Here is a 25,863-nt window from a genome sequence, read left to right as displayed (position 1 = left end):
CTTGTGTTCTCTCATAACCTACGAGCAAACCATAATGAATCAAAAAGAAGAGGATAGCAACAAGGGAAAGAAAATTTTAGCATTCAAGTCCTTAAATCAAGAAGATAACATAAAAGTTAAAGAATCTAGTCATAAAGATAAAAACTTATCATTAATCACTAGAGAATTCAAAAACTTTCTCAAGATGAAGAAGAAAAAGCACGAAAGAAGAAACAAAGCTTTGGCTAAGAGCGAGTTGAGCAAGAATAAGAAGAGGAAGAATAAAATCTAGAGTGACAATGAAGATTTAAGCACCAAGGAAGAAAAGATAAACAAGTTGTATTTTATAGCACAAGAAGATAAGATATGTCTTGAAAATCAATCTGAATATACTTTTGAAGAATTACAAGATGTATTTTATGAATTAATAAATAATTTGAAAAAACTAGGACATGAAAATAAAGAGCTTAAACGAGAAAATCATATTCTTCGCAAAGAAAAGGAGAGATTTTGAAATGAAAAGAATGATTTGGTAAAAGAAAGCATTAAGCTAAAGAGGAAGTTAATAAACTCAAACCTATAGTTGATAAATTTACTTTGAGTTTTGAAAAATTATAAATAATTTTGAATGATTAAAGAGTTATTTTGAATAAGGCTAGACATAGATTTAATCTTTTAGGAAAAGAAAAATTTATGAAAAATATGTTTGTCCAAGCTTCTTTTGAAAATTTCTTAATAACTTATTTCAAATGCAATAGATTAGGTCATAAAGCTTATGATTGTAATATATAAAAAATAGTCCATACTATAACTAAAAATATTTTGGTTCCAAAAGAAATCATGTCCACTAACCTCAAAGGATCCAAAAAAGCTTAGATATCAAAATTAGAAAAATGATCATTTTTGTAGGTATGCCTAGCATCTCATGCATCACAAAGAAGATGATATTTGGACAATAGATACTTGAGGCATTTAATGGGAGATGAATCTCCATCACCCTTGAAGCTATAAATGAAAAGATGGTCACATTTGATAAAAAAAAAGTCATGAAAATTGATAATATTAGACTCACTTCTTCTACATTGATTGAAAATATTATGCTTATAGATAGTTTGATATATAATTCAATTTAAATTAAACAAAATGAATCAATTTATAAATAAGTTAGTTAAAACTAAAAGTACTTAATGCTCTTTCATATTGCAGTGGAGATTCTGATGAACGCCTTTGTAATACTTTATAAACTTTTTATATGGAATACTTTGATACATATTGTAATACTATGATACTTGCTAAAACTTATCAATATTATCTTTTTATCGAATTTTAACTTTATTTTATAAAATTTTTAATATTTTTGGAAATAAATATACTCTTATACTTTGAAATATGTATTTCTATATTTTACAACTTTAGTATATCATGACACAGTATGCAATAAAGAATCAAATAAATAGTAAGGGGGAGAAAAAAATTAATAAACATATATATATATATATATATATATAAGTGGGACATTTAAAGGGGAGCATTAATTGTAAAGATAAAAGAAGAGTAATTGAAAATTTTATTAATGTGGAGTATCAGAACCAAAAAAAAATTAAATTTAAAATTTACTCTAATATACTTTATAAAATTTGAAGCTTGCTATTTGCTTGATACATCATATACTTTGATGCTTGCCATTACCTTTTATGATGCTTGTCTTGATCAAATTTTAAATCTTATACTTATTGTTCTCAAGACCCATATGATTGATTTTGAAAAAGTTTTGCAGAAGATTTACATTTGAACTCAAAATATTTTATTATATTTGATTCTTTGAATTTGATCTTGAATGCCTTGTGCTCTTATATATTAACATTTTGGCAAAAAGGAGAAAGAATAAGCTTTAAATTTAATCTTACATGCTTATATCCTTAAGCTTTTGAGATTAATTATCTTAAGAAATCTTGAGTGAAATAAAATTTTTTTTCTGAATCTTTTGAAAAAGAAAGAGAGGCTATTTATATAAAAGAAAAGAAACTATCTTTTGAATAATTTTTAATAAAAATTATCTTTATGCTGAAAGAGATATGACTCATTTACTTTGAAATGATTTAGTACTCTAATTTTGGTTCTTCATGCTTGTACATCTCAATTCCAAAATTGATCTAAAAATTTGATTAATACAATCTTGATTTGGTGATTTTAAAAATGAAGCTTTTTGATGATGTCAAAAAGGGGAGAAGTTTAGTGGAGTATAATTAAGTATATGTTTGATTAAATACATGTTTGAAGATAAATTGAATAAATCTTTTATGGATTACATGTTTTCATGAAGTATGTATTTAAGGCATCTATTTGCTTATTTCTTGTATTCATAAATTAATGATGCATAATTCTTAGAAATATATTATGCTTTACTATACACTCAAGATTTTATCATCATCAAAAAGGAGGAGATTGTTGACCTAAAGATTGATTTTGATGATAATAAAATATTAAGAGCAAATAGTACTAATATGTATTTTAAGAATAATTATAGAATTTCGTAAGTGCGCACGATTATTATCAAGTCAAGGAAGAAATCCTTTCAAAAAAACTCAAATCAAAAGAATTTTCAAGATGAATTTTATATGTGTGGGATGGTACACTATAAAGAAGTCAAGTTGGAAGTTATAAGTTGATGGGACAATGACTTGAATATTTAAAGAAGCATGTAGAAGCTTAGAAGAACAAATCCTCAAATTGAAGAAGTATTTGAAGTGTTTGGAGAAGTATTTGAAGTGTTTTGGAAGCTTTTGTAGTGGAGTCGACCCCTACTTGACTACAAGCCGACTCTCTTGATGCGTAGTCGTTGATAGCACCAAAAATAACTCTACTCACTACGTAGGTAGGATGAGTCGAGATCGTATCCTCAGGGACCTTGGGCTAAGTTGAAATTTCAAAATAAAAGAAAGAAGCGTTGTTTTTGATTTAGAAAATAAATTATCTTAAAATTGAGGTAATTAGAGAATAAAGAGCTCGGGAGTTTTGAATTACTTTGCACTAGCAGAGTTGTACCTCTTTTTTTTTTAATTAAATGAATGTGATTAATCTTAGAAAAAATATCTGTCTTTCCTCGGCACGCTCCGTACCCATAGATCACGGCACATCTTCGGAAAGTACTAGATAAACAACTCTTCTTTTCTCGGTATGCCCCGTATCCGTAGATCACGGCGCTCTCCGAAAAGTAAAAGTTGTTCCTAATATTAATCTACCAAGAACGCATAAATAAAAGCATATAAAAGGGAGCAAATAAAGAACTCATGACAATTTAAATAAAAAGCATAATCTTTATTGCATATAAAGAAATACAGAAAAGTTTAGAACAATAAACCATCTCTGTGTTGTTACAAAATTTCTTCTCCACTCCCGAGACTGCTAGCCTAGCTGCTCATGAAGTAGTCCCTTTCTATTCCTCTATGCAAGGCTCTAGAAGAATTTCTGAGCTCTCCCTCTAATGGAAGTACAAAAGCCTTTTTATAGGTATTAGGAGGGAGGAGTTTTACATAATTTTTCGATGTGGGACTAAAAAAAAATATAAATTTTTCCACTTGAGATATTTCAAATAAAATTTTTTTTCTTTAATTTGCTCGCCACTGTGTCTGCGGTGCGCGCCTGCTTGCATCCGTCCCGCCCGCATCCACGCTCACCCGCACGCCCACGAGCTCACGCTGCGTCCATTCCTCACGCGTTTCGTGTCCTGCCCGCATCCGTGCCGCGTCCGCGCCGCATCCTTGCATTCACCGCGCCCGCATTCACGCGCCCCACGTTCACCGCGCCCAGGAAAAATCAACGTGAACCAACCTTTTCACATACCAAAAAGAAACTTTTGTTTCTTTACAATGACATCTATATCCTTTTGGATTCCTTGCATAGTATCTTCATTTTCTATAATACCGGATGCGTCTTTCTTTTATTTTAATTTTATTTTAAGTCCAAATTTTTTCAAACTTGAGTCTTTTTGATCTATGAATCGGACTCTTTGTATCGGCGATCATCTTTTCTTTAAAACATAAAAAGAAACATCAAATTCTTAATAAATAAAATAAATTAAATATGATTTTCTGCTTTAAATGACTTAAATTAAGTGTTTATCACACCCTCCAACTTGAATTTTGCTCATCCTCGAGTAAATAGATATATCAGTATTGTGTACCGACTCGATTTTGAATCAAAAATTAGGTTAGGCATCCCAAAAGGTAGATGATACTTGGTCAGACCATTTAAAGAGATATTTCATTGGATTATCAATTTGACCCAATTAGTGGTTGAGTATTAACTAAAGAAATTTCAGAGCTTTTCTTTCACCAACTTCTCACTTTACTCTTTAAATCCTCTAACTTAATGAGAAAGAGGTTTATTATCTTCTTACAATTTAGTCCCCTTAATATATATATATATATTATTATTATTTTTTTTATTTTATATATATATATATATATAATATTGCCTACCTTTTTACGCGAACCACAACGCTTACTTAGGCGAAAGGGCCCGGTTACTCAGTAGGAAATCAATGTTGTTTTTTTTTTTTTTTTTTTTTTTTAAGAAGAATTTTTGCATACCTCGATCTTTCACCCAATTTCTCATGTAGCAGATTCTTTATTGAGATCAGTAAGAAGAGGGTTGTAGAATCACTCCTAAAATTTGGTCTAGTTTAAACCCTACCATTCATTGGGTTTTTTAATAATTTATTCCTCAGTATCTCTAAAATTATCTTGACCGTTAATCATTCATTTATTAGGATGCCTAATTGACTCTTAATCAAAATAAAATTTGAATACACAAAACTAATTATTTCTGACCATACTCGAGATTTGATTAATTTCCTTTCCCCCCCCAACTTAATCTACATTGTCTTCAATGGAGTAGGAAAGCAAAGAAAATAAAAGGAGAGAGTGCACCTGGGATAATTTTGCTTCGAAAGTTGAAGATAGCTTCATTGATTAATAGGCTCTTGTTCTAAATTCCTGTAGTTGTGGTAAAGTAAAAAAAAAAATAAAATAAAATCGTTGGGTTGCCTCCCAACAAGCGCTAAGTTTTATGTCTTCAGCCAGACGTCAAGTTTATTAACAGACTCTTCCATACAGAGTGGTCCTTTATTCTAAAAAAAATGATGATCAGTTAAAACAAAATAGAAGAAATTTGGGTTGCCTCCCAAAAAGCGCTAAGTTTTACGTCTTCAGCCAGACGTCATATGCAATAAAACCAATAAAAGATGGGCAATGGCTCATACTTGATTATCCATGGAGGAGTGGTTTTATCATGTGGTGTATCCAACAATATGTTAACTTCTTTCATATATCCCTTAAAGTCATACACTCCAAAGTGAGCCAAGCAAGTATCTAAGGGGTCAGGTGCTAGAATTGTGGGTGTTGCATCTTCTATAATGTCTTCTAGTGTATCTACTTCGAAGCAACTATCCATTGATGGTCCTTGGGAAGCACCAAACACATTCAGTCTCAGTTTCTTATTCCCAAACGATACGTCCATGACTCTGTCCTACAATTGATGCATGCATTCACCGTAGCTAGGAAGGGTCATCCTAAGATAATGGGAATTTGTCTGGGGTTGCCACTTAATTCCATATCGAGAACCAGAAAATCAACTGGAAAGTAAAACTCATCTACCTTGACCAAGACATCCTCAAGCATTCCACGTGGTTCCTTAATTGATCTGTCGGCTAACTGTAATGTGACTGATGTGGGTTTCAGTTCTCCGAATCCAAAAAGTTCATACACCGAACTAGGTAAAAGATTCACACTTGCCCCTAAATCCAGAAGAGCTTTTTCAATGTGATAATCTCCTATAACACAGAAAATGATGGGGGCTCCTGGGTCCTTAAGCTTTGGAGGAGTGGCATGCTGGACGACAGAACTAGCCTGTTCAGTGAGGCATACTTTCTTTGAGATTTGTGATCTAGATTTACATTTTTGGGTACACAAATCTTTCAAAAATTTGGCATAAGTAGGGACCTGTTTGATTGCGTCTAGAAGGAGAAGATTAATTTGGACTTGCTTAAACAATTCCAACATCTCATCGAGTTTTCCTCCCTTCTTATCTGCAGGAATAGGGGCTTTCAAGGCATCCGAAAATGGGGCTTTAGGCAAGTAAGATAATTTCGGTGCAGTTGGTTCCTTCTCTATTTTCAGGTCCTCCTTATTTTTGGGTGATTTGGCTTCGGTTAGAGGTTTAGGGTCAGTCTCATTGGTTTTACTAGTGTGTTCAATGACCTTCCCACTTCTCAGAGTCATGATTGATTTGGCATGTTCAGAAAAAGCTTCTGGGGTATTATAACTCTCAATCACAAATTACCCTCTTGGGTTGCTCTCGGGTTGGCTAGGTAATTTTCCTTCTTCCTCCTACTGAATGCAGTCGCTAGTTGACCTATTTGGGTCTCTAGCTTAGCAATGGATTGTGTGTGGGAGTTAAAGATCTGAGTGTTGACTTCTAATCGTTCTAGTACTTTCAGAACTTTTTCCTCAAAAGCTGAGCTGTGACCAGTAGTAGATGGTTGAGGAGCATTTTGAAATTGATGGTATGATCCATGCCTATATGTTGGATCCTGATATTGAGGTCGAGGTGCGGCAGGACCAACCACTGGTTGTGGTCTCCAAGAAAAATTTGGACGGTTTCTCCAGCCGGGGTTATAAGTGCTCGAATATGGATCGCTTTCTGATCTGCGAGCTTGTTGGACTTGAGCTTGCTGAACCTGCTCGTGCACAAACTCAAGAAATTGAGGTGCGGCTGGGCATTCACTAACAAAATGGTTCGGACTTGCACACAATGCACAAACTTCTTGGATTGGGTTAGGTGAAATCGGAGATTGTCCAGTATTTAGAAGACGATCTAATTTTTGGGACAGTTCATCTACCTTTTGATGGATATCTATGGTATTTCCTACTTCATATATTCCACCTCTCTTTGGGTTTAACATGGGTTTATCTCTACTAGAGGCAGACATATGATGTAATGAATTTTCACTTAAAATTTTAAATAGTTGCCATGCCTCATCCTCACTTTTCAGCATGAATGTCCCACCGCATGATGCATCGACCATTTGTCGATGTCTTTCAGAGAGCCCAACATAAAAACATTGGATTAACTGCCACTTGGGTACAGCATGGTGGGGACATTTTCTAATAAGGTCTTTTAATCTCTCCCATGTTTCATGAAATATTTCTCCATCTAATTGGGAAAAACTAGTTATGGCTTTCCTTATTTGATTAGTTTTTTCTATGGAAAAATATTTCTTGAGAAACTCTCCTTGCAGCTGGTCCCAGGTTGATATAGTCATGAAATCCAAAGTATGTAGCCAGTATTTGGCTTTGTCCTTAAGTGAAAAAGGAATAATTTCAACCTAAGAGCATCATCGGAGAAGTTGTGAATTTTGACAGTTGAGCATATCTTAAGAAATTCTTCAAGATGTTTATAAGGGTCCTCATTACTAAGTCCATAAAATGAAGGTAACATTTGGATTATACTGGACTTAATTTCATATTGAGTGGCCTCCACGGGGGGTACTTGAATACAAGGAGAGTAGGTATATGTGGAAGGAGTAAAGTACTCCTTCAATTGCTTGGATGGATCATTCTCCTGATTTCGGTCCATGTTTTTACGTCTGTTGGCTCTAAAGGTTCTTTCTATTTCTGGATCAAAAGGTTGGATTTCTGGTCGTAACGATCTACGATCAAGCATACACCTTACAATTATACTGTAGAGCAAACACAGAAAATTTTTCTTTTTATAATATATATTTTTATAATAAAGTGAGAAAAGAATGAAGAAAATCTAAAGAAAGAACCTAAGAATCTTAAATCTATGAAAAGGGAGAAATTAGTTAATGTTTAGATGTTAATTGCAATCAACTTAAACAATCATAGACTCTCTATCCTAAGGTTAACTTAGATCTAGACAGCTCCTAACTTTCAAGATCGCTTTTGAGCACTCCAAGCTCAAGACTGACTAACTGACTCGGCCAGGTAAGCGTAAGATTGGGAGGTTCCCTGCTCGTTGCTTTCTTTAGACACCAACTGAGTTGGCCAGGTCAGTCAACGGAACCAATTAAAAACTACTTTCTTTAACCACTTGCCTTAGACACCGAGCAATTAATCAATCCGCACTCGGTTCAACTCTAGAGCTTTCTTATCCTATTGAGCTCAAAATTCCTAAGCTGACGTCTATTTGATTTTAGATTAAGGTCTAGGTTATGCAAATGCAAGGGAGTGATTTGTGGGCCAAGGAAGGGTGATCAAATCCCACCTTATCTGGTTAATGGGTTATTACCCTTAAGATTAATTATAGAGATGCAATGCAAATAAACAAAGTGTCCAATCAAGTTAGAAATTTTTTATATTTGAGGTTATGCTATTTTAGTTAAGTGTTATGAAATGTCAGTGGCTTCTTCTTTTTTTTTTTTAGTTTTGCAAGAAAATAAATTTAAGTAATTAAGTCTAAAAAGCAATAAATCACAAGGCTATAAAAAGTAGCAAATTATTCTAAGCAGAAAAATTCCTAAGTAGTAAATTAGTTATGCAAGGTAATTATGTAATTATGCAAATAAGATTATCTAGCTAGAAAGCACTAAAAAAAATTTTAAAATGAGAAATAAAAACTGAAAAGTATTTTTTTTTTTAAAAAAAAAATTTTAATTCAACCGTACCAAGATCCCTAGCAATGGCGCCAAAATTTGATGCGTAGTCGTTGATAGCACCAAAAATAACTCTACTCACTACGTAGGTAGGATGAGTCGAGATCGTATCCTCAGGGACCTTGGGCTAAGTTGAAATTTCAAAATAAAAGAAAGAAGCGTTGTTTTTGATTTAGAAAATAAATTATCTTAAAATTGAGGTAATTAGAGAATAAAGAGCTCGGAAGTTTTGAATTACTTTGCACTAGCAGAGTTGTATCTCTTTTTTTTTTAATTAAATGAATATGATTAATCTTAGAAAAAATACCTGTCTTTTCTCGGCACGCTCCGTACCCGTAGATCACGGTGTGTCTCCGGAAAGTACTAGATAAACAACTCTTCTTTCCTCGGCACGCTCCGTATCTGTAGATCACGGCGCGTCTCCGGAAAGTAAAAGTTGTTCCTAATATTAATCTACCAAGAACGCATAAATAAAAGCATATAAAAGGGAGCAAATAAAGAACTCATGACAATTTAAATAAAAAACATAATCTTTATTGCATATAAAAAAATACAGGAAAGTTTAGAACAATAAACCATCTCTGTGTCGTTACAAAATTTCTTCTCCACTCCCGAGACTGCTAGCCTAGCTGCTCATGAAGTAGTCCCTTTCTATTCCTCTATGTAAGGCTCTAGAAGAATTTCTGGGCTCCCCCTCTAATGGGAGTACAAAAGCCTTTTTATAGGTATTAGGAGGGAGGAGTTTTACATGATTTTTCGATGTTGGACTAAAAAAAAATATAAATTTTTTCACTTGAGGTATTTCCAAATAAAAATTTTTTCCTTTAATTTGCTCGCCACTGTGTCTGCGGTGCGCGCCTGCTTGCATCCGTCCCGCCCGCATCCACGCTCACCCGCGCGCCCACGAGCTCACGCCGCGTCCATTCCTCACGCGTTCCACGTCCTGCCTGCGTCCGCGCCGCGTCCACGCCGCGTCCTTGCGTTCACGCGCGCCCGCATTCACGCACGCCCACATTCACGCGCGCCCAGGGAAAATCAACGTGAACCAACCTTTTCACATACCAAAAAAAAACTTCTGTTTCTTTACAATGACATCTATATCCTTTTGGATTCCTTGCATAGTATCTTCATTTTCTATAATACCGGATGCGTCTTTCTTTTATTTTAATTTTATTTTAAGTCCAAATTTCTTCAAACTTGAGTCTTTTTGATCTATGAATCGAACTCTTTGTATCGACGATCATCTTTCCTGTAAAACATAAAAAGAAGCATCAAATTCTTAATAAATAAAATAAATTAAATATGATTTTCTGCTTTAAATGACTTAAATTAAGTGTTTATCATCTCTCAAGAAATACAAAATGTAGAAGTTTTAGCACCAATCTTCGAGGTGACTCCTATTTAACTACGAGCCGACTCCTACTCAAGTCAACCCCTACTTTATCTCGAGTTGACTCGACTACAGTTGACAGCAATAACAGCTAGTTTTATAAAAATTTAAATTTACTTAAAATAATTTTTAATAGCTAATTTTTATTCCAATGGCTAAAAATAGCTAGTCTAGTTTTTTTTTTTAAAGATTTAAAGGCTTTCAAATATAAAGAAAAGTTAAGAGAGTGGATCTAAGAAAGAAGAAAAGAAAAAAACTTAAGATTTTGATGAAGGCATTGAATATTCTTCAGCAAGTCAAAGAGAAAAAAATTAAATATAATTAATTGAATGTTCTTTCAAGAGAATATCCTCAGTAATCATTGAAAAATCTCTCGTTCATTGAAAAAGAGAGGTCAAAACTTCAATGAATATTCATTATCGACTTCAACTGAGCTTCAACAAATTTTATTCTTATTGTGCTCTTATTTGTTATATCTAATTTCTATTGTATGTCTTGTATATTTTTACAAGTTTTTTCTGATAGAAACTTGTGGGATAAGCTTATTCAAGTCTATAATTAGATATTGCATTGGCTAAGTTTGGGGATGACTTAGTTTGGACGGTTTTGATTGATTTTCTATACAAAATCAATTAAATTGATTGTGAGCCTGCTAAAACAATTGGTTGGATTGATTGTGACTTCGACCAAAATAATCAAAGTATAATGAAGAGGATATAGTAGAATTTGAAAGTAAGAAGATCTAGAAAGTGGACATTGGTATTGAGCTTGGCACCAAACTATTTTAAATTATTATATTTGTATTTTTTTTTGTTCTAGTTCTTATATTGTATCTTGATTTATCATTGGTAAGAAGAGCTCAGGGATCCCTCTTGGGGGTATCCCAAATGTTCTAAGTTAGACTTCACCTACCTCATGCTCGGACAAGGCCTACGTGTCTTCGACTCGACTCACACTCAAGTGAGGAGCTTAGGGATTCCTCTCAGAGGTATTCCAAATGGCCCAGGTCAGATTTTGCCATCCTCACACTCAAACGAGGCCATCCTATCTTCAGCTCAACTTTCCCTAAGGCGAGGAGCTTAAGAATCCAACTTGAGGGTATCCCAAGTGGCCTAGGTTGGGCATTGCTATCATTGCACTTGGACAAGGCTATCTCGTCTTCGGCTTGACTCACTTTCGAGTGAGGAGCTTGGAGATCCCTCTTGAGGATATCCCAAATGGCCTAGTCGGGCTTCACCATCCTCAAGCTCGAACGAGGCCATCCCATCTTTAGCTTGACTTGTGCCCAGGTAGGGAGCTTAGGGATCCTTCTCAAGGATATCCCAAGTAGCCCAAGCTGGGATTCATCATCCTCATGCTTGGACAAGGCCACCCCATCTTCAGCTTGACTTATGCTCGAACAAAGATCTTAAGGATCCCTCTTGGGGATATCCCAAGTGGCCTAGGTAGGGCTTCACCATCCTCACACTTGGTGAGGCCGTCTCATCTTCAGCTCGATGGATGCTCGGGTGAGGAGCTTAGAGATCCCTCTCCAAGTTACCCTAAGGGGCCCAAGTTGGGCTTTGCCAATCTCGAGTTTGGACGAGGCTGGCCTATCTTCAACTCAACTCATGCTTAGATGAGGAGCTTAAAGATCCCTCTCAGAGGTGTTCCAAGTGGCCTAGGTCAGGCTTCACCAACCTTATGCTCGGATGAGGCTTGCTCATCCTCGGCTCAACTCGACTGGGGAGAGGAGCTTAGAGATCCCTCTCAGGGGTATTCCAAGTGGCCCAAGTCTGGCTTTACCATCCTCCCACTCAGACAAGGCTGTCCCATCTTCAACTCAACTCGTGTATAGGTGATGAGCTTAGGGATCCCTCTTACGGGTATCTGAAGTGACCCAAGTTGAGTTTTTGCTCACACTCGGGCAAGACAATCCCATCTTCAACTTGACTCTCTATCAGGCAAGGAGCTTAGGGATCCTCTCAAGACTATCCCAAGTGGCCCAAGTCAAGCTTCATCATCCTCGTGCTTGGATGTGGTCATCCCATCTTTGGCTCAACTTATGCTCAAGTGAGGAGCTTAGGGATCTCTAAAGGGTATCCTAAGTGGTCTAGGTCAGGCTTCACCATCTTAATACTCAGATAAGGCTATTGTTATGACCCATGGCATCGCTCAGCCTACTGCACAACTCAACCTACTGTGCTGCTCTAATACCATGTTGAAATCCCTGATCTTATGGGTGGATTTGAAGAGACCTTCGATAGATCTAATCTCTCTAAAGATAGCAAACACCACTACCAACCCCTAGGTGCTATGATGTGGCGCCTCCCTCCTCTTAACCCTAGGGCATCTAGGGCTTGAGGGAGGTGCCCTCCATTTTAGGGTTTCTTCAAGAAACCTGGGGTGGCAACCCTAGAGAGAAAGAGAGAGAGAGAGGAGATTAAGGGAGAAAAGATCTTGTATTCCACATCTTGTGTCTCCAGATCTCTGAGCACCAACCAAGCCTCTTGAAGTCTTGAACATCCAGACCTCGAGCCTGTGGAGAGCTATGCATCACCTCCATCTTAGGATCACTTCTGTTCTAGCCTTAAGACCACACCTGTTCTAGTCTCCTAGAGCAAATACCCTTGCTCTTCTTGTAGACTCCCAAGGCTTGAGAGCACCACACCAAATCCTACAATCTCTACCTTGGTGCCTCCAGGCTTTGACAAACCTGACAATGACCTCCCTTGCCACCATCAACTTTCTTTAGCTTTTGAGCTCTCCTTTGGAGGCCTTTGGAATGATCGTCTCCACTGCTGAAGATCCTTGCTTGATTCTTGGCACCATCTTGAAAATTGTACTCTCTTATGCTAAGCAACTGCATCATTTGCCCTGGACATTTTTAGAGAAACCATAGCATTCTTGAACCAGCACTCACTGCACCTGATGCACCTGACATGATCTCCTCAAAGTTATGCCACTCTAAACTCATGCCAAACTCCTTCTCCACCTGTGAAGCCACCTCTGTCTAATGCTCCATCTAAACCTAAAATCCATTTGATACCATAGAAGACAACTTTGTACCCAAGTCATCCAAAGCCAACCATCTAATGTTGCACTATTGGACCTACTGCTGCACCTCGATCACCGTCACTATCCCTTCGAATCCTCCACACTCTGTAGACCTCCTTCAAAGCCATCTTGGATACACCACACCCCATGGGCTCCTCCAAAATTCAAGAGCTCATCCAACTCTTCACCTTCAACAACTAAATCTTAAGAAATTCCATCCTGATACTTTATCCTCTTCTATCCCTACGCCAATCGTCACTTTAGTATCACATGGAGTAACTGCAGCTCAAATCCTATCCTAGGCTCAAACTTACCTATCTCATTTCGAGCCTCACCACAACCTCCTCATAGGTGTCTAGATCTTTCTTGCTGCAAACAATCCGTCTGACACTATCTCCTTAGAGTCACAACTCTTCGGTGCCCGCACATCCCGCATAGAACCATGCTGTGCATCACTATTGCTAGTGCTAAAAACTAACTCCATCCCTGTACTCCTAGACTCTGAATCTATGCCAAATCATCCTCCACCCAAGGAGGCACCTCTGGCCAGTGCTCCACTTGAATCATGACTCCTCTTGGTGCTCCTGCAAAAGATAAATCTGATCCAAGATTAGCTATCCAGTCCTGTCCTACTAAACCTCCTGCTAAATCTCCACCATCGCTACTGTCATTTCAAACCTTCTGCACTCCACAAACACCTACGAAACTGCTAGCGGACTTCTTCCTCTTGAACCAGCTGCAACACTCTGTGGATCAGTCATCCCATCCTCCCAAGGCTTCACAAATTCTTATTCTGACCGAATCACTGAATGCGTCCCCGCTACTTTCCCATCTTCCTACATCCGAAGGCAGTGGTCACTTCTTCAGCTTTCTCTCGACCACTATCCCTTGGGTGAACTCTCCTCATCCATCAAACTACCCCCACACTGCCCTCCTCCCCAGAGATCCTTATCGCCTAACGACCATACACCCCAATCTTTCCTCCAAGACAGCCTCCAACCAAAGTTGGATCAACAAATCATGCACCTAAGCCTTTTACCCTGAGAAACATCCCTTCCCTTCAATCCTCTCAACCTCCACCTTCAACCCGTTGCTCTTAGTTGGCCAAACCATAGTAAAAAATGAAGGTTGATCTAAGACATATTGTAAAATAGATGTGCAGATTTTTGATTTCACCTTGTATGAATTCTTCTTCCTTTCCACACTCCATCAGGCTCTGATACCAATTGTTATAACCCATGGCATCGCTCAGCCTACTGCGCAACTCAACCTGCTGTGCTGCTCTAATACCATGTTGAAACCCCTGATCTTATGCATGGATCTGAGGAGACCTTCAATAGATCTGGTCTCTCTGAAGATGGCAAACAGTAGCACCAACCCCTAGGTGCTATGATGGGGCACATCCCTCAAGCCCTAGATGCCCTAGGATTAGGAGGAGGGAGGCGCCCCCTACTCTAAGGTTTCTTCTAGAAACCTAGGCTGGCAACCCTAGAGAGAAAGAGAGAGAGAGGAGATTGAGGGAGAAAAGATCTTGTATTCCACATCTTATGTCTTCAGATCTTTAGAGTACCAACCAAGCTCCTCGAAGTTCTGAACACCCAGACCTCGAGCCTGTGGAGAGCTATGCACCACCTCTACATTAGGATCACTCCTATCCTAGCTCTGGGACCACACCTATCCTAGTCTCCTGGTGTCAATACCCTGGTTCCTCTTGTGGCTTCCCAAGGCGTGGGAGCACCATACCAAATCCTATAGCTATCCCATCTCTGGCTCGACTCGTACTAGGGCAAGGAGCTTAGGGATCTCTCTTACAAATATCTCAACTAGCCCAAGTTGGGTTTCACCGTCCTCAAACTCGAATGAGGCTATCGAATATTTGGCTCAATTCACACTCAAGTGAGGAGCTCAAGAATTCCTCTTGAAGGTATCCCAAGTAGCCCAAGTCAAGCTTCACCAACCTTGTGCTCGAATGAGGCTGGTCCATCTTTGCTCAACTTGTGCTTGGGCGAGGAGCTTAGGGATCCCTCTTGGGGGTATTCCAAGTAGCCCAGTTCAGGCTTTGTTGTTCTCATACTTGGACAAGGCCATCCCATCTGCAACTCGACTCATGCTTGGGAGAGGAGCTTGGGGATCCCTATCAGGGATATCCCAAGTTGCCTAGGTTGGGCTTCACCATCCTCATGCTCAGACAAGACCGACCTATCTTTGGCTCGACTCATGCTCAAGAGAGGAGAGGCCTATCATGCTTTTCTTAGACTTGGATCGATGAGGAGAGGTCCATTGCGCTCTCATTGTACTCGGATAAGAAGACATCCGACATGCGCCATCACACTCTCCTCATATTCGGATGAGGAGAGGTTCGTCATTCTCTTCTTATCGCAGTAACCACTAACATGCATGAGGATGCCTGGATAATGAAATCATTGTTGAAAATGCTTAGATCTAATAAAGGAAGAAGGTAAGATACATTCTCATATTCCCATAGATCGTGCCAATTAATCTGTTGCTACCAAAATCTGGCCCACTAAGATAGTCTAGAGGGCATTGATCGATCTTCTCCACTCACAATGGTGGAAGATGGATTAATGGTCTTTTTTAAAGGGATGTGAATCTGCACACATAATAAAAAAAAAAAAAACTCATCAGATTGGCTCCGACCAGACCCTCCAATGCCTAAGTTAGATCGAATTTTGGAAGAATAGTAGTAAATAGAGAATATAATAGAGAGTTAAAGTAGCATAAAATATTATCCTATTCAGGTTGGCATCGGGGCCGATCTAGAAGTGATCGGATCTTATCAGTACCTGACTAATCTAAAGATAGTTGGATTTGATCAGTGTCTAATCATTCTGGAGATGATCAATTTGGATCTAGTTAGTGTCTGGATGTTCTAGAGATGGTTAGCCTAGATTTGATCAATTTGTGTTGTCTCTCAAAAAGTGCTAAGTTTAATGTCTTCAACCAGATGTTATGATTTTGACCTATCCTATATCAAATATTGGATTAATAAATTCTAATGATTTTGGTTTGCCTTTCTCAGGTATGTCCTTCAGTGTTTTAAAAAGATAGGATCAATCAGAAGGCCTTATCATCATAGTAGTAAAACATCCATTAAATACTCTAAGATGATTAGCCTGAATCAAAAGAGTGTACTCGACAAGCATGCTATACTAGGGCCTAAAAATATCAAAATTAAGAAGGGATGGTATTTGCTGGGCTAAGATCGAGGGTGATGTTTGAAAATTTTCTTTAATTATAGCCTATTCTACCCTAATTCCAGTCTCAGATATGCTATATTTTCGCATACTCTCTTTTTGGTCTACAGCCTGATACTTTTTTCAAATTAACATCAACTCTATCTCCATATATCATTTTAGTACTGTAGATAGATTTTGAAGGCAGTCCTCAAAAGTAGTGCCGAATACAAAGAAATCAATCAAAAATATCTCAATATCGTTATTCCTCGTTTCAGAGTTATCCCATCCAACAGCTTCTTTATACATTTTTAGAACACCTACAAGTTGGACTTTTTGATTAGGGATCATTGGAAAGATGTCAATGGGTGTATCAAGAAGGAGCTTCAGTTTTGTACTCATTGGTAGTTCTAACAAGGGAGCTTTGTTAGGCTAGGTGGTAGCTCATATTCTTTGATCTCAAGTGGGGTGGTTTTGGGATAGGGTATATCTACTAGGTCATGTACTTCTATAATATATCCATCTTCATCAAAATCATCCATCCCAAAATGAGCCTGATAGGAATCTAACAAATTTTGGAAAAGAATTGTGGGTGTAGCTTTCTCTATTGTGGTATTCATTTCTGGTTCTTGAAAAGTCTCAATTAATTCCATCATTTCATCAATTTTTTCTTCCTTCCTATTAAAAGAAATAGGTGATTCTAGGACACTTGAAAATGGGACCATAGATAGATAAGGTGATGATGGAATTGGTTCGACCCATCATTCTGTTTCTTCCATATATGTTTTAGCCTTATTCAAATTGTCTGTATTGGTCTTTTTGGTTGTGTAAGATTGTTCTATGACTATTTTGTTCCTCAGAGTCATCATCGATTATTCAGAAAAGATTATAGGGACATTAAAATTTCTAGCCATGAATTATCCCTTAGGGTCACTCTCAGGCTAATTAGACAACTTTCTTTCCTTCTCACTCACAGCCATGGCTAACTGACCCAACTCCATCTCTAAATGGGTAACAATCTATATAAAGTTATTCAGCGTAGTGTTGGTGTCAATATTGGATTTAGCCAAAGCTTCTACACTTTTTTTAGAGAATTGAGTTCTACTGCTCACTGAAACCTCTCTTCAAAAGTTGGTTCATAGTTAGTTGGAGAAGATTGATATTATGGGTAAGACATATCACAATAAGGTGCAGCTATAAATGTTGGTCCTTGTGTCATCGATATAACCACTGGTTGTAGTTTCCACAAAAAAATTGATTGAGCCCCCCAGTCTAAATCATAGGTATTGAAGTATGGGTTATTTTCTGATCTATGGGCCATGTGGGTTTGATCTTGATGAACTTGTTCATACATAGATTTAGAAAATCAGTATACGGCTGGGCATTCACTCACGAAGTGGGAGGGGCTCGAACATATTGTGCAAACTTGTTGCACAGAAAGATAAGATGGATAAGGAGAGTGTCTGATGGATTCTAGATATTCTAATTTATGGGACAGCTCATCCAATCTATTATTGAGATCCATCTTAAATTATTTTGATTGTTTAGATATGCAATCAAGGGTTCTAGATCAGAGCAATCTTTTTTTATTATTTTTTTTTAAAGATCAGAAGAGTGAGAAGAAGAAGAGAAGAGAAAGAAAGAGAGAAGTTCTAAAGATAAGAACCCTAAAAAGTCCTAAATCTAAAGATGATAGAGAAGAATTTTTTAATTAAGTTTAAATTATGGATTAGCAATCAAGTTAGACAATCAATCTTAACTAATGGTTATCCTAGATCTAAACAGCTTCTAACTATCAAGGTCAGCTTCGAGCATTTCAGATGAAAGACTAACCACTCAATTGATCAGATAAATGTAAGATTGGCGGGATCCCCTGTTGCTTTCCTTAGACATCAATTAAAATTGATCAGATAAGTGAACGAAACTAATTAAATTACCACCTTCCTTCAGGACATAGTTTCTGAACCACTTTTCTAAATACCAGTTAAACTGATTAACCCTAATCTGGTCCAACTCTTAGAGTCACTTGTCCTATTGAGCTCAAGAGTCCTTAGGAGCCAATGTCTAATTGATTTTAAGTTAAGTGCTTAAATCAATGTAATATGTAGGGTGGTGGTTTATGGGCTAAGAAAGAATAATAAAATCTCCACCTTATGTTGTTTAATTGGGTTAAGTGTCCTTTAGGTATTTTGTGAATATACAATGCAAATACAAGAAAGGTGTCCAATACAAGTTGAAGCTTTTAAGGTTTAATTAGTTTCTTTATTTTAGTTAAATGTTAAGTGATGTCTTTATTTTCTTTTTATGTTATATTATCTTTAGCAAGAAGAATAAAAATTAGGTTTTAATTAAATTAATTAGATTTGAGGAGATTTAGAGAATCTAACTAAAAAAAAAGTAAATTATACTAAAATTAAAAAACAACTAGGTAACCTACAATTAAAATAAGAAATTAAATCTATTTTTAGGATAGTAAATTATTTTAAGCTATGAAAAGCAATAAATCACTAAGAACAATAAGTAGTAATTTTTTTGGGGGGGCTTAGTCAATACATCTGTGTCAATGATCCCAGCAACGGTGTCAAAAATTTAATAGCTATCATAGGTGGTCAAAAATAAATCTAACTCAAACTATACAGATAGGATGAATCAGGATCATATCCATGGAGATCATAAGGCTGAGATATAATTAACTAAGCAAAAAAAAAAGTTTGATTATTAAAAGTTGGTAATATTTTAATTGAAACTGACTAATTTAAATCAAAGATGGAATTGAGAGATATAGATAATGAAAAAGATATCTTCAAATTTTTAGATGATCATAAACATAGATTCTGATATTTATTCTAATCTAAACAATTAAATTTGTAATCAATTAAAATTCTTGCAAACCAATCCCAAGCATAAACTATCTTGCCGAGTACGAATCATATTCTATCAAGATCATAGTCCATCCCATAAGTATAGACTATCAAACAATTAATTTGTATAGATCCTAATAAGTTATGTAAATATCAAATCTTAGAATAAATTACTTTTGTTGAGCATAGACCATATCCTATCAAAATCATGATCCATCCCACCTATAGATAACTTATTCAGGAATCAAGTATAAAAGAAAGTGAACAAAACTTGAAATTATTTTATTAATTATAGAAAATAGGAAACAAATACATAAAAGTATGTAAGAACATCTGTACGTTCCTACAGACTACATCTTAGCCAAGCATAACTTCTGGATACATCTTTCTAAAAATTTAGTACTCTATCACAGCACCTCCTCTTCTTGAAGTAATCTTTTTCTCCACTCTTCCTTTCTCTCAAATTTTAAAATAAAATTAAAAAAGAAAAAGAAAAAGACTTCTACTGTGGCTGCCTGCACCTTGATTGCTCCCCTCTATTCCTTTATGTTCAATGTCCACAGTCCCCTTTAATAGATGAAATTTGGTTGAAAATTGAGTGAAAAATAGACTCTTAATCACGTTCAGAGATATCAACCCATGCTCACCGTCGGATGGATATCGAATGGCTCAAAAATCACTTAAAATACTCCTAGATCAGGTCGGCATCAATAGGGACCATTGGATCTCATCTCAGATGGAACAAGGGCCGTCAGATCGTGCAATTAAGCTTCCTAGCTCCTTCTCTCAATTCAAAAATCACCTCAACCATTGGATCAAACCCCAGAGTGAAGTGCACTAATTGGATTGTGCCAAAGAAGTGGGCCACTACTGCTTGATATGGGAGAGCAAATTCTTGACAGTCCGATCAGATGTTTCACGACTCCTCAACCATCGATCAGCGCAAAAAAGGCCACCCCTATATGCACCGCGTAAAGACCGGCTTCACTATTTTTGAGGACCGCCATGAACTGAGTGGCTGGTCCATGGTGAATCGGGCAGATTTTTGGCCCATTTTTGAATGGGTTTTGGGCTTCTTTCTGGGCCTATTTTTGCTTAGAATTATGTCTAGTCTTAAATCTTCAATCGAAATCCGTTTTGAATCCAATTTGCTCCAAATTTTTTCCTTTCAACTGGCAAATTGGGCTCGTTGCATTGGCATCATTTTTTCTATAAAACACAAATAAAAACATCAATTTTAAGGAATGAAGGTCAATTAGAATGTATTTTGATGCTTTTATTGGAATATTTACTATATTTATCACTGTTGCTTTATGATATCGTGAAGAGATGCTTTGTATGTTTATAGGAAGAGTTCTCTACAAGTATGGCGATGGTTGCCATGATCCTTCGCTCGCGATCTTGGATTAGAGATATGACAGTATTCTTCCATGATTATAAGGAGATCTTTTGGCCTTGTTGGTGGAGTATTTAAGTGTTTTACTATATTAAGTAAATCTCTCACAAAGTCTCGTTGCTGGAAGAAACTTGGAAGATATTTAAGCTTGCAGCCACTTTGTCTTTTCTTTTTTCCCCAGGCTAAGTGATGTTGTGTTGTTTACCCACCTTAGTTTCTCAGAACCCATCTTCTAAAAAACAAAAATGGAGGCAAGGCTCGTATAAATCTTTTCATTGCAAAAATGATTGATGGTTCTAACTTCTCTGAGGAATTGCATTGGGTGAGGAGAGCTAAACTATCTTACAGTCCTTACTATGTGTACTGTAGTATGGGATGGGACTGCGAGAGAAAAAGTGTAGCCTTCCCAGTCACATCTCCACCTAGGCAAGTGTGCTTATTCACTTGCTCTTCTGCATGTTTCTCTTTTCCTTCGTATTGCTCCCTACACCCACAATTGCAGTTACGCAGTAAGTAGGACAACGGTTGGGTATATGTCCTCGTTCACTGAATCCAAGACACCTCCTAAGTTGTGGGACTGTCTTTTCTCTTATTTGGTGGTTTCTTAGGCACTTAACCTGTTTGGAAGTCCTTGAGGTGTTCATATGTTGAATCCGAATGTTTCAAGAGGTTCTTTGCAAATACTATCTTTTAGCTTAGGCTTTTACTCAAGTGGTAGTGCCACTCAGCAGATATCCTCCGTGAGTTGCAGAAACTTCGGTTTTACCTTGTGAGGTTTGGCATCCATTTAGTATATTTTATCTTGTTTTCGTTTATGGTGGTTATACAAGCATGGAGCAGCTGATCTAATATTGTGCGGTCATGAGTTCCATATATGATGTGATGGTACCTATATATGGCTTTTTGAAGTTTTAAAATTTATGGACAAGGCACTTTTAAAAAGAAAATAAGAAGTTAAAGTTAGATATCGTTTTCATGATTTGTATTGATGGAGCCATGGGGGCATAGGGAAAGGTGCTTCCAGCCACTTAGAAAATGTGAAAATTAATTAGAGGGTGTTTTAGTTAATGACGAGTGGCCACGAGGATAAAGAAGGCTTTAGGCTAGGTTTCTCCAAAATATTATACTGCACAAAAAAAATACTATAAAAAATTAAAATATTAGCGATAGTTATTAACGACGATATTGTCACCATTGCTAATAGAAGATATTAGTGATGGCATTACTGATGGCAACATTTTCGTCGATAATAATTTATTAAATTTATTAAATTATTTATTAAATTTATTAGTGATGATAAAAAGATTATTGCTGTCATTAATGATTATTAGCGATGGCACTATTCATTATCAACAGCACTATTAGTGATAACTTTAGCCATCATAAAATAAAAAAATTATTTATTAAACTTATTAGCGATCGTGAAAAGAGTATTAGTGATAGTTATCATCGTCTCTAATAAAAAAATTATTTATTAAACTTATTAGCAATGGCAAGAAGCATATTAGCGATGACATTTGCCATCGCTAATAATCTATAATTTTTTTTCTATATGATATAATTTTAAAATTTAAAGTCCATCTTCATCATTTATTATCTAAATAATTATTATTAGAGTATCATTACAAAATACCATCTCAATATGATAGTTCTAGCTATATCGATTAATAAAATTTAATTTTGATGGTCACAAACGATCGCATAATAATTTGATAGATAGATATCACCGATTAGTTCAAAAACTTGCAACAATGATTTTGGTAATATTTATAGTATACTATCAAAATTTTACTTCAGTCAGATATTATTATCATGATCAATTTAGCAAGAAATAATTTGAGCTATTAAAAAAAAAATAAATGATCAAAAAGTCAAACGACATCCGATTATAGGATGATTTTCTAGATAAATGATCTTTGCTACTACTTTGATCATTTGTACGATAGTGATCATAAAATTCAAACCGCGTATATATGAATGATCCAAAACTATATGTTTCTTGATACTTATTCTTAAAGTCTTTAGATAATTATACTTATGCTTTTGTAAGCTCTGCTTAACATAAATGGTTCATATATGCATGGTTTGAATTTTATGATCATCACCGTATGAATAATTATAGTAGCAAAGATCATTAACGTAAAAAATCATCTTAATCAGACGTCGTTTGGTTTTTTGATCATTTATTTTTTATTTAATGATCAAATCATCCTGTATTAAATTGATCATGATAATGATATTTGATTAAAGTAAAATATTGATAGTATGCTATAAATATCATCAAGATCATCGTTGTAAGTTTTCAGATCCATCGATGATCTATATCTATCAGATCATCATGTGATCATTTGTGGCCACCAAAATTAAATTTTATTAATCGATATAGCTAGGGCTATAAAATCAAGGTGATCTTTTGTGATTATATTCTAACGATAATTATTTAGATAATAAAAGATGAAGATAGACTTTAAATTTTAAAATTATATCATATTCAAAAAAAAAAAGCAATGAATTTTTTATTAATTTGACCTATGATTATTAGCGATGGATTTTTTTATTATAAATGCCATCGCTAGTAACTTACCACTTTCTCTCCTATTATCTTTCCCACGTGCCCTCATTTTTCCCCACCCCTTTCTCCATGCGCCCTGATTTTCCCTCACCCCACTTCTCCACGTGTGTATCATCTTCCTCGAGCTCTCTTCTTATCGTCGACCACCTCCTTCTTCTCTCTCCATTGCTCCTCTTGTCAGGTCGGCCCCCCGTAGCCTTCCCTTGCTGGATCGAGCCATCAACCTCCTCCTTCTCCCCACACCGCTCCCCTTGCCAGATCGACCCCTACCGCCTCCCCTTGCTGGATCAGCCTCCCCTCTCCTTGTCAGATTGGGCCCCCTGTCGCCTCCCTCCTACCATCTCCCCCGTCGTTCTCCTTATTGGATTGGCCCCTCACTACCTTCTCTTGTCGAATCGGCCTCTCGCCCCTTCTCTTACCGAATCAGACCCCCAGCCATCTCCCTCTTGCCAGATCGGGCCCCCCGCGCCTCCCCTTGCTGAATCAGCCCCCCAGTCACCTCCTATCTCTCTGAGCCTTCGACCACCTCCTGCCTCTCCAAGCCCCCGATTGCCTCCCTAAGCCCTAAGACCCCAGCAGCCTCCCGCCTCCTCAAGTCTCTGACCACCTCCTCGAGCCCTTGGCCACCTCTTGCCTCCTCAAACCCCCGACCGCCTCCTGCCACCCTAAGCCCTCGATCACGAGACCCCAGCCACATCCCACCTCATTGAGCCCCTGGCCGCAAGCACCAACCCACCTCCTTGAGCCCCTGACTGCCTCCCATCTCCCCAAACCCTTGGTCGGGAGCCCCTGGTAGCCTCCTGCCTCCCCAAGCCCCGGTTATAAGCCTCCGACCACCTCTTGCCTCCCCGAGCCCTGACCACGATCCTACTAAGGTAATTGCAAACATCTCTGGGATCAAGAGCTTCATGGATTCCATATTCACGCTCTTGGTGATACCACCAATGGTTGCATGTCTACTAGTAGCGAGTTCTTGTTTTGAGATTCAACATTGTCCGTGATTGAAGTACTTGATTTGTGGGTTATTCTAATCTTCTTTTCAAATACAGGGCCGCATTTTAATCCTGATGGGAAGGAATATGGGGCATGTAAAGATGAGAATTGCCATGTTGGTGATCTTGAAAATGTGACTACGGGTGAAGATGGTATGATCTATTTGTCATGACCACTTTATGTTGCTGTATTGTTGTTTTCATAATATTTAAAAATGACAACTTGGTATTGAAAGTATTATTTTACTTATGCTTGAGCAGGTTACTGAAACATTATATATAGTTGATTATTGGAATACTAAATGTTTATATAGTTTTGGTTTGATGTTTCAGGGATTGTTAATTTTAGTATTGTTGACAAGCAGATTATTTATTTTTTTCTTAAGTTTAATATGTTTTTAATGAGATATTATTCTTTCTACCTTTTAAACTCTTCTATGTTTATTCTCTTTTGCAGATTCCTCTCAATGGATCAAGTTCCTTTATTGGAAGGGCTGTTGTTGTCCATGCCGATTCTGATGACCTCGAAAAGGATAAACTTTACTCATCAGATATTCATGTTAACTTTATATTTTATTAATTTTAGACATTAATATTAGATGATGTGGAATAACTAGTTATGATGTGTGGAGCATCAATTTGTATATATGTTTTTTTTCTATTTTTCATGTATTGCATCAAAAGCATGCATGAACTAGCAAGTCATTAAAATCTCCATCTCTATTAATGCTAGCTTCTAATGATTTATTTGTTTCTTTTTTACATGTTGAAACTATGTTATAATTTTTATAATCATCCTAATTGGTTTATATCACTCAATACTATTTTATTATCTTGATTGCATGCCTATACATAATTTTTCTAGTATATTTTTTTTTGTACCTATTTTTTAGATTTTAACTTATTAAGATGCTCACTTAGGAAGATACTATATCTATATGCTACTTATTTTTTATATATATATGTAATTTTTAAACTTATAAAATAGATTTATAAAATTATATAATTTATATTTTTAATATAATTAATTTTTTTATTTATAATTATATTAAATAATTATTATTTTATTTATAATATATTTTAAAAAATAATTTTAAAATAGATTTTAAAATATTTAATTATAAATTTTTAAAGAAATAAAAATTATTAGCAATGGAATTAGCGACGGTATTGTCGCTATTAATATTTTTTTAAAATTTTAATTAAAAAATAAAAAATTATTAGCGATGACATTAATGACGATCAAGCCATCGCTAATAATTTTTTAAAATTTTAATTAAAAAATTATTAGCAATGGCATTGCCGTCGCTAATTATCATTATTAGTGACGGTAATTTTACCATTACTAATAATGGTAATTAGCAACTAAGATATTTTTATCGGATTTTAATTGACAGCTTGTCTGTTTTCTTGTAGTGAAAGCATCTTCTTAGCCTATCTTAGGTGATTTTTTTTGCAAGGGCTTTGTCACTAAGTTTAATATAGCTAATACGTCTTATTCCATCTTCTGTATAATTATAGCAAATAGAATTGCAGTTATTATAGAAGTGATTTTGGTTGTTTGTGTAATTCAAACTTGCTAGTAGTTGGTTGTCTTTGTTGGTGCATACTGCTGAGGGTGGGGCATTTTCTTGTTGATTTGAGAGCTCCCAAGCACCAGAGCCATCAGCAAATCAAGCAGGCTTCCTAGCATGCCCATATCCATTCTCCCATACCATATAATCTTATACCATTAATTGTTAGTATTCACAAATCACCTTAACTTA

At 36.4% G+C, this 25,863-nt stretch overlaps 1 non-coding gene across 1 annotated transcript; it reads left to right on the top strand.

Moving 5' to 3' along the window:
- The first annotated feature begins 7,125 nt into the window (after positions 1-7,125).
- Positions 7,126-7,231, top strand: LOC140851416 (small nucleolar RNA R71). The gene has a single exon (XR_012134169.1). It is a non-coding gene; the product is annotated as a small nucleolar RNA R71 (small nucleolar RNA).
- The last annotated feature ends 18,632 nt before the right edge of the window (positions 7,232-25,863 follow it).

The sequence above is a fragment of the Elaeis guineensis genome, chromosome 8 (genome assembly GCF_000442705.2).
Source record: "Elaeis guineensis isolate ETL-2024a chromosome 8, EG11, whole genome shotgun sequence".
Classification (NCBI taxonomy): Eukaryota; Viridiplantae; Streptophyta; class Magnoliopsida; order Arecales; family Arecaceae; genus Elaeis; species Elaeis guineensis.
This window is presented reverse-complemented; position numbering and strand designations above follow the sequence as displayed.